The following is a 17147-nucleotide window of genomic DNA, read 5'->3' on the forward strand; positions in this document are numbered from 1 at the left end:
GCGAATAGAATATATTTGCTTGAAAAATTTGTGTAGTTCCACTTTTTACGAAAAATGAGTAAGATTCCTGTGGGGACGGCCGTACCATTGGTACTTCGCGTACCTGAGAGAATAAAATAGACCAAAAGATATTTTAGTTGCAAGATAAAGATTGTCTCTGTCGTCGCTGATCGGAACATCTTTTGCTGGCGAGGATAGGGTGCTAAATGTCAATGAAGGAAAAATACATACGATTTGACAGTTCGGTACTCAACATGTTTCGGACAGCAGAACAAAGGGAACCGATGCGACAATCTTTATCTTGTATAATTAAAATATCTTTTAATAGACCCCATCTCGCGGTCCTTAGCCTCTTACCAAGCAACTCTCTATCTTTGCCTTCTCGTGGCGCTGGCCGGGATACGAGCAACCTTTGGAAAGATCGGGTAACCAACCCCGGTGGGAACTATGGTCGTATGCTCACAGAGAAGGGGGGGTTTGCTCCTTTCCGGATGTGCAAATCTTACTGAGCGTCTGTTCTTCATGTTAGGAGCGGCTCACAACAGCGTCTGTTTTCCTTGTTAGGGGCGGCTGATCATCCTCTGAGTGCCAGCTAGGGACTCTAAGTGAAACTGTGCACCTTGGTCCACCGGAAATAAGGAGGAATGGTCCTCCGGAAATTAAGGGGGTTTGATGTCAGGCTCTGTAAGCCAGAGTAATTAACAGCCATTAAATTACTTTTGACGGTCCGTATTAATCGCTCCCAACTACCGCCCATGTGCGGTATCAGTGGGGGATTGAACACCCACTCGGTCTCTTCGGTCGTAAACTCTCTCATGATTTCGTCGTGGTTGATTGTTGTCTGGAGCCTTTGCAGCTCTCTATCTGCACCAGTCTTCAAGGTGCAACATGTGTGAGATGTTCACCTAAGTTTGTGCACCCAATCAAACATTGCTTGCTATGTTCGAACTTGCACATAGCAATCTGAACACGAGCCTGAACTCCGATACACCCAGGCGCAATGTACAATGTTCAAACATCGAGTTTAAACTTGGGTTCAAACATGCGCGCTTGCACACGAGAATGCTACGCTTGGGTAAATGAACGGGTTGCTAGGAAAACTATTGTTGATTCTTCACGTTTCCCAGCCTTGTTATTCATATCTCGAATAAGAGAATTTAACCACTTCAATGAAGGTATGATTGAAAAATTGAAACATGTTTTGCACATTTTTCGCACTTGTATAACGAAGCGTTTATAGAGGTGAGGTCTTGATTCAGGCCTTTCATTCAGGACGTCTTAGGTTCGAATCTGTTCAGAGCGGAGCTTTTTGTTCCATTTTCGAGGTTCTGAAAGCAATTCTTCTTAGGATTTCGGGATTCTGCAACCACCAAAAAACTGATTAGTTCATATTTCTAAAATTTTGGGATAAGATTTTTCTAACACGTTTATATGGGGATAATTCATTCTACTTACTTTGCGGTGGTACTTGATACCGAGAGTCTGAAGCGAAGTTCTGGGTTGCATAGAGATTTATTTATTCCAGGGAGAGAGGGTTTTCGACCTTTTTGAAAAACCTTATGATCAACGGGGCTTTAATTCCAGTTTCCTATTTTTTTAGATTATCATAATTGGAGATTTTATCTTTTATGAGAGCCATGTAGTTTACAAGACTTTTATGTTTAAGGATATGTGGGCTGATTTCTGACCTGGAGCCCCATCGTTTTTGAATTTTCTATGTATTGCATAATGTCATCGGCGTATTATTGATACATAGCAATATAGAATACATTATGAACAGACCCCCTACTATCTTTTAAAACTTCTATCAATTTGAATTTTTGGTTAACAACCTCCCTCCCCCACTAAAAGTGTGTCTTAGAACTTTTTGGAATCAACATCTATATTTTATTCACAAGGATGTTATCGATCATTTAGTAATTTGCGTTCGATCATTTAGTAGTTTGTCAATAACTTATTCCAGAAGCTGAATATCAAAATTTTCAAAATTTGTTGCATGGTGGACTTCAAGTGCGAAAGTTTTTCTACAACTCTGCCAAATGGTTCGTTGTAAGAATTCAACTATTAGTGGAGTTATAGCGCTAGTTGCAGTAACTTGAACTAAATGATTGGAATGTTGCTATCATTTAGTCTATGTTACTGAAAATGCTAACAACGAACCATTTGGCAGAGTTGTAGAAAAACCTTCGCACATTTTAAATTCAGCTTCTGAAATGAGTTATTGACAAACTACTAAATGATCGAACGCAAATTACCAAATGACCGATAACATCCTTGATTCACGATATGCAAATCCCATCGTATCTAACAAAACAAAATGCATGCTTGCATATGTAACGGATATAAAATAATTAGGGGCTACATTTTAGACAGACGAACAGAGATTTATGTATTTTACCTCGTTTAGAACATAAACGCAAAGACACTTTAAATAATCATTACATTGGAGGCTGCCGGTTGTCTTACCGGGAAAATTCACATAATATTCAGTTGTTATGAACATTAAGAATAATATCTGATGATTATATACACATCTAAAACTGTTTGGGAGTGTATTCAGTCACTCCAAAAATTGTCTTGTCGTAATAAAGTCAATTTGTATTGGGTTCCTGGTCACTGCGGAATTGATGGAAACGAAAGAGCCGATAAATTGGCAAGGCTCGGGTCATCTCAGGATTTTGTGGTGTAGAATACGGAATAAATAAGCTAATAAATAATTCGATAATCACTTACCGAGTAAATAAATGACTTGTGATGGAAATCACTACACTGAAAACCAAAACTACCCAAAAGTGGGTTGTTTGCACTCAAAACCGTGGTTTGGGCCAATAACCCAAATTTGAGTAAAATGGCTCTTCTGGCACTAGGTAGTTTGCCTTTAATCCCATGTAAACAATTTACCCAAAGCTGAGTTTAATTTATCCAAAGCGGACCTTAATCAACCCAAAATAGAGAATATTGAATTTACTCAAATTTGGGTTATTGGGCTGAGCAACCTCAGTGAGGTGTTTGCATCTTGCTCTAGTTTTGATAGCAATCATGGGAAAGAAAGGGAAAACTACCCAAATTTGGGTAAATTTTTTCTGCGATATTCTCATTAGTGCGTATATTGAACTCAAAGTTTGGGTTGATTTATCTGTCCGTGTACGCTTGCTTTCTTGCGACATGCCTGTTACTAGGGTTTCACAACAAACGACACAAAAAGGTGACAGTTAGTATATAAAGCGAATACACGCTCGTTCAGCTGAACTCAAATTTGGGTCAGTTTAACTCAAAATCGGAAAAACTGGCTCAAGACAAAATTGAGTTAATGGGCTGTAACTCAATTTTGAGTCACCTTGGAAGATATTCTATTTTGAGTTACATTTACTCAATTTCATAAAATCGCATATTTATGAATTTGAGTTTGTCATTCCAGAAAAACAATGTTTTCAATATTTTTTAATTATAATGAAGATGGTTCTGGTGATAGTTTAAAAACATTTTATTTGTTACACCGAATGATATGCACATTATTTCAATAATATAATACATATAAAGAAATTATTTCAATTTTGTTATTGGTAAGAAGCACAAGGAAGCACGTAATATCGTAGCCTGGCATGATTTTTGTCGCTTCGAAAAGCGAGTCGAAAAGTGTACCATTCCTCAGAAGCTCGCACTTTCCCATAGCCTTCAGAGCCTGAATTTCAGGCCGAGATAGAACTCCGATACAACAAGTAGCTGCAAGGAAAAGAGATAATAGTCTTTTTAATCACACTGAAAAAATATTAGGGGTATTCACTCGACGGCGTAGGTTACTGCGTATCTGTTTATAAAAATGTTTCATACACACAAAAAACAAACATGGTTTCAGAGAAAGTTTTGAACTTTGCACTTGAAAAGTGCTTCGTTTTCTAAAAAATGAAAGCTAAAATAGTTTCAGTCAAAGTAATTTTTTCATTTGAAAGTTGATTTACCCACCCCCATGAAACGGCTGTCATCCACGAACAACTCGACTGAAGCCAAAAACATGGTGCTGCAACATGGTGCTGGATGTAAACATTGCCGGATAAGTAATAAACACACGAAGTCAGAACAGTCGGATGCGTAAGCGGCATGTATTGCATTGTTAAATTATATTCAACGAGATTGTATTGCATTGCTGCGTGATTTTCGACGTTATTAATTGGCGCTTTGATGTTGTATGAAGCAGAAAGATGATATTTAAAAATTTTCGCACGGTCAAACATACGAGGATATTTTTGAAACTCTTCTCTGAAATTCTAGAGGCAATTTAATTAAAAACGGTAAAAAGTACGGGGTTGGACTTTTCTTATACTGTGTATTACGTATGATATCACAGAATAAACATTGAAATTGAAATATTGTGTTTATTGTGCAGCAGAAAACAAGACTAACCCCGTACTGCTTACCGTTTTTAATTAAATTGTTTCTAGAATTTTAAAGAAGAGTTTAAAAAATGTCTTCATATGTTTTCCCGTGCGAATATTTTTGATTGTCATCTTTCTGCTTCTTCTTCTTCATGCAACATCAAAGGGCCAATCGCCAATGCTCTCGCGGCGGTATGAACGGAGCTTAAAATAGGAAAGGCAACGCTAGCGCCACCCAATCGGTAGACGGCTTCAAGAACTACATCTCATTTCAGGGGGGTGGATTTACCCTCGTTCTCAGTGTGAAATCAAAAGTTCTCCCATTCAACCGGAAAGTTGTAGAACTGTCAAATCAATTAACGATAAACACTTGAGCATGAAAGAGCGATAAAGGAAAACGGGAAAAACGTTATCACTCAAAACGCTCAAAACATTCCTCAGGCACTATAGAATATCAGGAGGTTAAAATACATAATTTTGGATTGTCACCTAAATAATTTATATATTTTTTTATAACTCGTACGTTAGAAATATTAACTTATTTTTACATTGCAATTTGGCAGTTCATTGTAAATAATTGTTATTAATAACAAAATTAATAACGACGCGTGACGCAACGCAATGAACCCATGCAAAATTCTTTTAAAGCAATTCTTTTGGATGGGTTTGTCTCCAGGTTTGTCGCGTCGCGACATTCTTCGTGTTTACTCTGGTAGCATCAATAAAATAAATATTTTTTTATATTACTGATTAAAATTATTTTGCCCATTTATTTTTTATATAATTCTCATAGTGCCTTTTACTGCGCACCACCAGCTGCCGCTCTCATCCTCAACTCTCATTGAACAACAACAACAGCTTTTGAGGTTTTTGCAACCGCGAATATTTGTTTTGGTTTCGTCCGTCGTTTAATTTTATTAAATACAGCTACGGAAAAGTGGTGCAACATTCGAAAAAGTACAGCCGACGCGCGTGGTCGTGATAGTAGTTACTGAAGATCAAAACTTTTAAATCTAAGAGGGAAAGCAGCCGAATTCGGACGACGCAGTAAGAGTGAACAAAAGAAAAACTATTTGGAAGAAGAAGTGAAAAGAAAAAGGAAACAAATCTGTTGAAGAAAAATCGATTTGCCGGGGACGCCATTTTGGCGCAGCAAGATGGAGGGCAGAAATCAGGAACCGCCTGATATTCAAAACCTACCGGGGCAACAGCAAGAAAATGAAGGAATACTGGACTGGAGCATGCTAGGAGCAGCGAGTTGGCAAACACAAAACGACATTACAACAGGAGCAAGGACAACTGGACCTCGAGGGCGGAGCACAGTCGGAGAAGCAGTGAACATAACCTACAACAGATCAGATCAAGGGCCATACCGATTGTATTTCGAATTGCGGGATACGAACAATGGAGTAAGACGAATTAACAAGCACTCACTCGGTAGCAAGCTGCGAAAAATGGATGGATACAAAAAGCATATCGAAGACATGAAACAAGTGGGGAAAAATCGCATAATGCTCTACGTGAACAGCTACGTGAAAGCAAACGCGCTAATGAAGGAAATCAATCGAGAGAAAAATGGAGAATACAAAGCGTATGTCCCAGTCCACCTTGTCTGCGTGACAGGCATAGTTGCTGGAGTGCCGGCAGATATTCCGATCGAAGAGATTCAGGAAGACATACAGTGTGACGTACCTATTGTAAGCGTAAGGCGAATGACCCGTAAAGAAGGATTGGAAAGATTACCAATCAACCGTATAAGCGTGATGTTCCGTGCAAAAGTGCTGCCGGATCGAGTAAGACTGTTCTGTTGCAACAGCAATGTGAAACCGTTCATCCAAATGCTAGTTGTTTGCAGTAAATGTCTACGGTTCAACCACTTTGCCGATAACTGCAAAGGCAGCAGGAGATGCGGGCAGTGCCTATCTCCCCACGAAACCGAAGAGGAGTTCAAAAACTGCTCGAAACCAATGAGATGTGCACACTGTAAATCAACGGAACACAAAACACAAGATGAAACCTGCAAGGAGAAAATAAGACAGCTTAACATAAAGAAGGTAATGGCAAAAAGTGCCATCACATTCACCGAAGCCAAGGAGCTATACCCAATATGGACCCAGAACGCATACGCACCACTAGAAAATGCGGAGGATTTCCCAAGCTTACCAAACACATACATGGAAATGTCGTCTGGAATGTTCTCCAACCCACTACGAGAACAATGGCAGAAGACTAACGAGCAGAGAGCAAAGATCCAACCGGCGGTTAAAATGTACAAGGACAAACCCAAAGACAACACCAAAAAAACATCTGGAGGAAAAGGCCTAGGACCGAAGACACCCAGCAAAATCAAGCGACGCAGTTAAACAGCAAGGCCGAGGCCGGTAGCCAGACCAATGGAATTACCTTGAACAACACGCACAAGGTTTCTGAAAAAGAAAGATGGGAACGATTAACACAAGATGCCAAACGGAATGCAGAAGCAACAGCGAACCGGAATCTGCAGAGCACGGTGATGTCATTCTACGCCGACTTCCTACAAGAGATTGGAACATCCGAGGAGACAAAACGTAAGTTCAAAATATGCACGCAAAAGCACTTTAATCTAACTAGTTCTGTAGTCGAAAACGAATAAAAAAAAGTAAGTTCTGAAACAAACAAAAAAAAAACTATATCAAAGCTCTATAAACATTTTCTTTAAAATTCGCGGGAGAAAATAAAACAAAAATTTTACAATGCAACGTTCAGAGTATGGAAAAACAAAAAGCTGAAATTCGGAGAGTACTAGTAGAAGGAAACTATGATATAGCTATATTATCAGAGACGTGGACGCAACCAATACTAGAAAACAGCAGTAGATATAGAATAGCTAACTACCATCTAATACCTAAATCTCGTTATGATAATTATGGAGGAGTGGCGATATTACTTCACAATGATTATAACTTCATTCCCCTGACACTACCCGATACAGCCGATGGCATACAGACATGCGCTGTGAAGATACCAATATTAGATATTGTAATAGGTGCCATATATGTGAGTCCATCAACATCAAACAAAGATTTCGAAGAGGATATACAGAGGCTTCTTAATCAGCTTAGGGTACACCGAAAAGTTGTAGTAGGAGGTGACATGAACGCGCACCACTACCTTTGGGGAAGCGACAATTGTGATAGAAAGGGAAATATATTTGCAGACATTATGCTAGGAGTAGATCTGGTCCTCATGAACACTGGGGAGAGCACATTCATGCCAATCGAGCTAAATTAGACATCAAGTGCAATAGATGTAACCGCATGTAACCCTTATCAGGCCTAACCTGTACAATGACGCCGAATGGAAAGTTCTAGAATTTAACATAGGTAGTCATCTCATGGCCATAGAAGTGAAATTAGTCGACTCACAGAAAAAGAAGAACAACATATATAACATGAATAGGATAGGCGAAACCTTGGGCGCACTAGGCAAGGAAGATGTGAAAACAATAACAGACCTGAACAAACACGTAACCAAGGCATACAGACAGAACAGGAAGAAGGACGATCGAACGCCGAAACCATGGTGGTCGGAGCAAGTAGAGGTAGCATGGAAGCAAAAATCGGAAGCCAGGAAGCAGTTCAACGGGATGTCTTCACTAGAAAACCTGCTAGAATATAAAAGAAAAGCTGCATTGTTTCAACGACTTAAGCGAGATGAGGTGAAAAAAACATTCGAAGAATTTTCCAACGAAATTACACCATTCATGAGCTCAAGCGAATTATGGGCTAAAGTAGGACGATTAACAGGGAAAAAATTAAGCGAAAGGTAACGAATATACTGGAAGACGATAGGAAAGTAGCGGAGGATTTTCTAGATCTGCATTTTGGACCTAATGATCCCGTAGCATACACACCGTCCCTACCTTTAGCCCAGGACAACATTCTCACCATCGAAAATGGAGCACAATCTTAGCTGATAAAGGGAAAAGAAGATCCGCGCCAGGCGAGGACCGCATAACATATGAAATGTTGAGGAAACTGGATACAGAAGTGGCGAAAAACCTGATTGAAGAACTGAACGGAATGTGGAAAAGAGGACACGTAGAGGACACCTTGAAAGCCATAAAATAGTGGCGATTCCCAAACCTGGGAAAGAACAAACGACACCTGCTGGGAAACGACCTATATCACTAGTCCCCACTTTAACAAAGGTAGTGAATACGGCGGTCTTAGAGAGGCTAAGAGAAGAGGTAGAGGAAAAACAACTATTACCTGAAACATCTTTCGGCTTCAGAAAGGGATCATCGACGACAACCTGTCTATCGTACATCACGAATGCCATCAAGAAAAACAAACGCGAAAAAGATGCTAACGGCCATGATCTTCATCGATCTAAGCAATGCGTTTAACACTGTCGATTGCACAATACTAGCACAGATACTATACGACATCAGAATAACACCGGAATTGGTTGCATGGATACACAGTTTCCTAACAAATCGCAAAATAATATTCCATATGAGAAAAGAGACAATAACTCGGACGATAAATAACGGTCTACCACAAGGAGATGTGTTGTCGCCAACGTTATTCAATCTCTATTCTGCATCTTTACACGAAATACAGGAGGAAAATGTGGAGTTAGTACAATACGCCGACGATTTCGGCATACTTGTAACAGCAAGGAATTTACAAGAGCTAAATGAAAAAGCGCAAAATACAGTAGACAAATTCATTGCAATAGCAGAGAAACTGAAGCTAAAGATCAACGGAGCTAAAACAAAAGCAATACTATTCCAGAACAGCAATAAAGAAATGGACATACAAATCAACAATGAAAAATTAGAGACAGTACGTACACACCCATACCTAGGAATCACTATGGATAGATACCTCAGTTTCGGTCCACACATACGAGAACTGCAGAAGAAAGTGGTGGATAGAACGAATATGTTTAAAGTTCTAACTGGTATTAAAAAAGGGGCACACCCATCAACTATGATCAAAATCCACAAAGCGCTAGTAAGGAGCACAATCGAATATGGGTGCATGATACACAACAATGCCAGTGCAACGAATCGGAAAAGAATAATTACCGCGAACAATATGGCTCTGAGGAAAGCGACAGGATGCACCAGGTCTACGCCATTAAACACCTTGGCTGCAATTTCAGGAGAAGAGCCAATTGAGCTGAGGCAAGCGTACGTCACATCGAAAGAAATAGCGAGATACTTCGAGAGGAACAACGTAGTAGCTGCACAACTGAAACAATTAATTCGACCAGAAGACGACGATATGAGCATGTACTCATACCTAGAGAAAATATACTTCCAACATCAGAACATGTTCAACAACATAATTCCAATCACCAAAATACAGACTAAAAATGTCAAAATACATGCATACCTTGACGGAATGGTTGGCAGCAAAAAGAACGCAAATCCAAGAAACCTTAAACAAATGGTTTTGTACTTGCTTAATGGACCCTACAAAGAAAAACAGAGAATCTACACGGACGCCTCCAAGATTGGAACGAGATGTGCTGTGGGCGTGTATGTGAAAGCACACAAGAAAAGACTGTACTTCAAACTAGAAGAAGAAACGAGTACCACGTCAGCGGAAATTTTGGCTATTCGGATAGCAATGGGATATATCGAAGAAAGGAAATGAACAACGTCGTAGTACTCACCGATTCCAGAACTGCCTGCGAAATGCTGAAGACGTCCAAGCACTCAGAGCCGGATCTGAGATACTAGCTGAAATACTATGCATCGCCGACCGTCGGAATACATCTCTACAGTGGGTACCCAGTCACACTGACCTAAATGGGAACGAGATAGCAGACGAGCTGGCCAAACTAGGACTCACTTGCGACGATCCACCAGTTTACCGCAATAGGATTCTTCGTACCGATTCACAATTTCGACTGAAAAATATAAAACAGGAGAAATCCGAAAACTGGTACCAACAATATTCAGCTGAAAAGGGGAAAAAATACTATGAGATACAACCATCTTTTGACCTAGAACCATGGTTCACAAAAACAGACATGTCGGGACCAGACATACGGCTTACAAACAGATTAATGGCAGGACACGATTTCTCCAAATACTGGCTGGGAAAAATGAAATTAACAGAGAGCGAAAACTGCGATACTTGCCATGTTCCCGAAACCGCAGAGCACACAATTCTGCGATGTCCGGTATATGATACTATTAGAGCAAATTATAGTTTTGGAACAAAATTCACTAGCTTGACAGAGCTTTATAAAACTAAACAAAAAGAACTTTACTCAGAAGTCATCAAATTCGTTCGACAAACTAATCTGAATCTATGACAAAAGTCACAAATGTCATAAATACAAGAACAGAACAAAAAAGTTAAAAAGTGCATTTTGCATAAAGTGCATTGCGTTATGAACGTTACGAATTGCATCTGGTCATATGGTCTTTGCTACCGGGCCAACAACAGAAGTTGACAGCTGACAACTTCGAGCAAGAAAGAAGAAGAAGAAGAAGGAAAAGTGGTGCCTTGAAATGGAATGCCACGGTCCTGGTCCTGTCCATCACACGGAACCGGAAGGTAAGTAATATTGTTTTAACAAGTTCATAAAAAGTATCGGTAAAATGGAAGGAAGTTCCGGAGACTAATAGCCTATTCAGATTACGATCTTTAACGAGATATTTGACATGATAATGAGAATCTTGATTTCAAAGTTCACTCATCTTATTTTCATTTCATTTCTGATTGTCAATTATCACTTCAAATACCTCGTTAAATGATCGTAATCTGAACAGGCTATAAATCATCAAAAGCATTGCCCAACTCCGGTGTTTTAATAGCAAGTGTGAAGTTAGGTATTGCTTTTGCTGGTAAAACCAGAGCACATCGTGGTACTTCTGAGAGATTCTCGCTTTTTTACAGATAATTTGCATGTTCCGGTGGTCACTACAGACGACAAACAAGAGCGCGGTGTCTACGATATTGATATGCGCTTAAAACAAGTTGGCGTACTTCCAACAAGTGATTGGATTATGTATTTTGATAAGGCGGTCGCCTTGACGTGACGATATGTACATTTTTTTGTTAAATATCTTGGCTGTGCATATGCACAGCATATGTTTCGAAATGGACAAATTGATATGAAATTTACGAAAAAGAATCCACGTGTCTTGGAGGGACTCGAACCCTCAACCTCCTACTCTCTAGATAGGCGTGATAACCCCTACACAACAAGACCACTTAAAGGTCACGTTTGCGGAAAAGCCATCAGAATCCGAGTACCAACCTCCACCGCGGTTAGCTCTCTTTTTTGCAAATTGAATATCTTTCGGATGCTTGATTTGTCCAATCTCCACATGTGCTTTACTATTGTATACCCACAGCCAAGCGAGTGCACATTGTTTATTAAACGAGAGAACTCCCTTCGCAATGCCAACACTGGAAGGAATATTATCCGACTTGCATGGAGCGAAATGGTTCTCAACTATCGATTTGAGCAACGCATTTTTCCACATTGAGTTGGACTTGGAATCTCGGCACTTGACAAACTTTTGTACCGAATTTGGTATGTTCAGGTTTGTCCGGCTTCCGTTCGGACTTTGCAACGCTCCGGACGTGTTCAGGAAACACTCCAGCGAAAAATTCTCGGCGGTTGCAACGGTGTCCGGAACTACCAAGATGACGTGCTCGTCTTTGGAGCAACCAAGGAGGAGCATGATGAGAACTTGAAGACTGTCCTTGATAGATTGCAAAACCACAACGTTAGGTTGAACGAGAAGAAATGCGTCTTTGGAAGCCAAAAAGTTACATTCTTGGGTTTCACGTTAACTCCAGATGGCTGGGAAATAAACGAAGAAAAAATGAGCGCTATCGCAAATTGTAGGCAACCCGAAACGTGCTCCGAGGTCAAAAGCTTCCTAGGCCTTGTAACATTCGTTGATCGCTTTATCCCCAATCGAGCTAATCTGACTGAATACCTAAGGGCATTAGCGAATTCCAATACCTTCTACTGGACGAAGAATGAAGAACAGGAATTCCATCACCTTAAAACTAGAGCGTTGAAGGCTATCAAAACGCTCGGATACTATAGTCAAACTGATCCGATAGAGCTTTATGTGGACGCATCTCCAGCAGGGTTAGGAGCTGTATTGGTTCAGCAAAACGACGATAATTCAGTGCGTATTATTGCATGTGCTTCAAAATCGCTAACACCTACTGAAAAGAGGTACCCACAAAGTCACAAAGAAGCACTTGCTGTTGTGTGGGGGGTAGAGCGCTTCTCTACATATCTCCTCAGTAGGTCTTTCGTTATCAGAACAGACGCTGAAGCGAATGAATTTATATTCAATGGCACGCATCGTTTGGGTAAACGCGCTTTGTCAAGAGCGGACGCATGGGCACTCCGCCTGCAAGCGTTTGATTTCACCATCGAAAGAGTTCCCGGCAAGGAGAATGTTGCCGACGCTTTGTCAAGACTTATCTGCAAGACACAGGAGCCTGTCCCGGTCGAAGAGGATGATGACCAACATTATTTGTATACTCTTGATGTAGGACACATGAACATAACGTGGGGAGAAATTGAAAAACAAACTGAGGATGACAAAGTGCTGAAAAGTGTAAGAGCAGCGCTACAATACAACGTTTGGCCAAAGGATTTACAAATGTACGAAGCCCAAAGGAAGAATCTGCGTTTCATCGGTTTTCTGATTTTAAGGATGATCGTGCCGTGTTACCAGAATCACTTCGGCAGAAGGCCTTGCTGTCAGCTTTTACAGCAGGCACGTTGGTATAGTCGCCATGAAGAAAATCATGAGGGAGTTTTTCTGGTGGCCGGGCATGTCAGTATCCGTGGAAAACTTTGTTAAAGAATGCGAAGTATGTAAGCAACTGTCGAGAAAGAATCCACCCGTTCCGTTATCTAGCAGAGTACTTCCGGAGGGACCCTGGGAGGTGCTTCAAATAGATTTTTTGAAAGTACCGGGTTTTGGAACGGGGGAGTTCTTGGTAGTCGTTGACACGTACTCCAGATATCTGAACGTAGTTGAGATGAAGCAGACAGATGCAGAGAGAACGAACGCCGCACTTTGTGCAATCTTCAAGCAATGGGGATGCCCGCTTAGGATCCAAAGCGATAATGGACCTCCGTTCCAAAGCGTTGGTTTTACAAAGTACTGGGAGGATAAAGGAGTCAAGATATGTAAATCGATACCATTATGCCCTCAGACCAACGGTGCCGTGGAAAGGCAAAATCCGGGCATAATAAAAGCACTGGCAGCTTCTAAGTTGGAAGGTTCTAATTGGCGTCATGCATTGGATCAGTACGTTCATCATCGGAATACATTAGTTCCTCACTCCAGACTGGGCATCACCCCTTTGAGCTGATGGTAGGTTGGCGGTACAGAGGACTTTCACTAGTCTATGGAATCCATCCAAACCAGTACTCGACCGTCTCGATGTTCGCGAACGGGACGATTTATCCAAACTGATTAGCACGCGTAACGCAGATCGGTCCCGAGGGTCTAAGGAATCCGACATCGAAGTTGGAGATGACGTGTTGCTTGCACAATATCGGAGGAACAAAACTGATGCCGTTTTCTCTAGTGAACGCTACCGTGTAATAGCAAAACACGGTGCAAAAGTTGTCGTAATGAGTGGAAACGGAATCCAGTATGCACGAAATGTAAATGACGTCAAGAAAGTCCAACCGCAACAAAGTTTTGCTACAAGCTCTTCTGCTTTAGTTGAAAATCGCGAGCAAAACAATTGTGAACCGTCCACTTCTCTTGAAGAATACTCGAACTTCGGTACTACTGAAGGAAATGATGGAAAAACTTCTAGATCCCTGCGACGACGAAATGACATTCAGCGGCCATCTCGGTTCGATGAAAATTTTGTTTACAAAATTTATTCTTAAGTTCCTGTAAGAGTACAGAAGAAGGGTAATGTAGAATACGGAATAAATAAGCTAATAAATAATTCGATAATCACTTACCGAGTAAATAAATGACTTGTGATGGAAATCACTACGCTTGCTTTCTTGCGACTTGCCTGTTACTAGGGTTTCACAACAAACGACACAAAAAGGTGACAGTTAGTATATAAAGCGAATATGGCTTATGTCGAATTCGTTTTTAAACCTGGGTCAGTGCCAACCCGAACCCTGAATAAAAAAACGTTTTCAGTTCCATCTGTCATTGGATATGGTGGTGTGCGTGGCATCGTGTTTGTTTTGATTCGACACATATGATCGACACCATACCGGACTTTACCAGTGCACTGGCAGTTTGTGAGCCACAACGAATCAGATCACGATAAAAATGATCAAGTACGCGCTCTGATTTTCGCGAATTACGAAATTTACTTTTGGATGGATATATCGACCCCCGATTCTCTATTCCTTTCCACTTTTTCAGGAATTCCTCCGCAAGTTCTTACAGGCATTTACTCGGAGTTTCTTTCCGGAATTCCTCCGGATGTTTCTTCAGGCATTCCTTCGGAAATTTCTTCAGGAATCTATTCGGAGCTCGGGAGTACGTTAGGAAAGTTCCGAAGTTCCTTAATAATTTCCTTCGGAAGTTCCTTCAGAAAATCTTTGGAACATTCCTTCAGGAATTCCTTCCAAAATACTTCAAAACTTCTTCCGGAAGTTCCTTCAGTAAATCATTTGGAAATTCATTCATGAAATCCTACTCAAATAGACCTTTCCCGTCCGACCAAACACCTATGTTTTGTATTTTTTCCTAAAACATCCTTGGGTTTAGATAACATTGCGCATAAAATTAGCTATTTGTATGAAACGGTTATTTTCTTACAATTTTTTCAAAATTTTAACATTGTCTGTTTTATGAGGTGAAAATTCCTGCCAGACGATGTTGATCCTAAGAATAATGCTAATTTTGGCAACACTTCACAGTGGTGAGATCATCGTTAAACTAGTTTTTCTGGCAACTATGAATGATGTTTATTTACAATTTGCCAAATGTCAATGCCAAAAAGAGTGTCGTCGTCGAGAAATCAAACGTGAAGGTGCAAAATTTTTCTTCTAGCAGCCGCCGAATGTGAGTTCTTATAAGGAACTGCTCAACGCAGTGATGGATTGGTGGAAAATAATACAATGTTTCCGAACGTACACACCATTAATTTAACGCATTTGTGGCAGAACGTCGGAATGCATCTGCTTAGTCTCAAGTTTCTGGTTGAACATTTGGATCGAATCTTTTGCTTGTGATGTTGTGGACGAGGCAAAAAACTATTACTTTCACAAGAACCAGAACTTGATGCACGAGACTCCAACCCACCAGAGAAAGTCGACGCGCAGGGGAGAACAGACATGGTAGTGCAACGTTTTGACGCCAATCCAAAATATTTAATAGCACGAAGTGGATTTTCAATTGTCAATTATTGTCGATGGAACCGAAAACATTCAAATAGCGAAATGGGAGTTCCTCCAGAAGTACCGTCAGAAATTCCTCCGGAAGTTCCTCTAAGAATTCGTCCGAAAGTTCCTCCAGGAAATCTTCCGGAAGTTCCTCCAGAGATACCTCTAGGAATTCCTCTAGAACTTCCTTCAGGAATTTCTCAGGATGTTCCTCCAGGAATTCCTCCGGAAATTCATCCAGGAATCCCACCAGCTGTTCCTCCAGGTATTCCTCTGGAAGTTCCTCCAGAAACTCCTACGGAAGTTCCTCCAGAAATTCCTCCAGGCTCCTCCAGAAATCCATCCGGAAGTTCCACCATAAATGCCTCCGGTAGTTCCTCCAGGAATTCCTCCGGAAGTTCTCCCATTCCTCCGAAAGATCCTCCAGAAATTTCTCCGGAAACTTCTTCAGAAATTCATCCGGAAGTTCCACCATAAATTCCTCCGGTAGTTCCTTCAGAATTCCTCCGGAAGTTCTCTCCCAGGAATTCCTCCGGAAGATCTTCCAGGAATTGCTCCAGCTTTTCCTGCAAGAATTCCTCCGGTGGTTCCTCCAGAAATCCATTCCGAAAGTTCCTCTAGAAGTTCCTCCGAAAGTTCCTCCAGGAATACCTCCAGAAGTCCCTCCAAAAATTCCTTCGGAAGTCCCTCCCGAAATTTCTCAGGAAGTCCCTCCAGAAATACTTCCGGAGAAATACGTGGAGGAGCTTTCGGAGCAATTCCTGGAAGAGCTTCCAAAGAACATCCAGGAAAATTATGGAGGAACATCCGAAGGAATTCCTGATGGAATTTCGGGAAAAATTTCCGGAGGAATTTCTGAAAGAACTTCCGAAGGAAATTCCAGAGAAATTTCTGGAAGGACTTCCGGAGGTACTTCTGAAGGATGTTCCGGAGGAATTCCTGGAGGAACTTTTGAAGGAATTCCTGGAGGAACTTCTGGAGGGACTTCCGAAGACATTTCTGGAGGGACTTCTGTAGGAACTTTTGGAGAATGTTCCGGAGGAATTCCTGGAGGAACTTCTGAAGGAATTCCAGGGGGAAAATTCTGAAGGAATTTCCGGATGGATTTCTGGAGGAGCTTCCGGGGGAATTTTTGGAGGAACTTCCGTAGAAATTTCAGAAGGAACTTCCGGAGGATATCCTCGAGGAACTTTCGGAGGAATTTCCTGGAGGAACTGTCGAAGAAACTTCCTGGAGGAACTGTCGAAGTAATTGCTGGAGGAACTTCTGATGGAATTACTGGAGGAACTTCCAGAGGAATTCCTGGAGGAACTTCCAGAGGAATTCCTGGAGGAACTTCAGAGAAATACTTGGAAGAAATTTCGTAGGAGCTCTTGGAGGGAATTTCCGGAGGAATGAACTAGCAATACGTAACTA

At 41.0% G+C, this 17147-nt stretch overlaps 1 protein-coding gene across 2 annotated transcripts in view; it reads left to right on the forward strand.

Annotated features, from left to right (window-relative positions):
* LOC134212698 (nuclear pore complex protein Nup214) overlaps window positions 1–17147 on the forward strand; it is a 64965-nt gene that overhangs the window by 6866 nt on the left and 40952 nt on the right. The window lies entirely within an intron of this gene.

Source organism: Armigeres subalbatus, chromosome 2, assembly GCF_024139115.2.
Source record: "Armigeres subalbatus isolate Guangzhou_Male chromosome 2, GZ_Asu_2, whole genome shotgun sequence".
Lineage (NCBI taxonomy): Eukaryota > Metazoa > Arthropoda > Insecta > Diptera > Culicidae > Armigeres > Armigeres subalbatus.